Raw genomic sequence first — 474 nt, 5'->3', positions numbered from 1 at the left:
GAGGATGAGGATGAGGATTGGATGAGGATGAGAATGTGGAAGAGGATGAGGATGAGGATAAGGATAGGATGAGGATAAGGAGAGGATGAGGATGAGGATGACGATGAGAATGTGGATAGTATGAGGATGAGGATGAGGAAAAGGATGAGAATGAGGATGAGGATAGGATGTGAATGAGGACGTGGATGAGGATAGGATGGGATGAGGATGAGGATGAGGATAGGATGGGGATGAGAATGTGGAAGAGGATGAGGATAGGATGAGGATGAGGATAGGATGAGGATGAGGATGTGGATGAGGAAGTGGATGAGGACAGGACGCGGACAAGAATGAGGATAAGGATAGGATGAGGATGAGCAATAGGATGACATAGGATGAGGACGAGAATGAGGATGAGGATGAGGATAGGATGAGGATGAGAATGAGGATGAGGATAGGATGAGTATGAGGATGAGGATGAGGATAGGATGAGGA

The sequence above is a fragment of the Lupinus angustifolius genome, chromosome LG06, assembly GCF_001865875.1.
Source record: "Lupinus angustifolius cultivar Tanjil chromosome LG06, LupAngTanjil_v1.0, whole genome shotgun sequence".
In the NCBI taxonomy this organism is placed as follows: domain Eukaryota; kingdom Viridiplantae; phylum Streptophyta; class Magnoliopsida; order Fabales; family Fabaceae; genus Lupinus; species Lupinus angustifolius.
The sequence above is the reverse complement of the archived record's forward strand: the minus strand, read 5'-3'. Positions refer to the sequence as shown.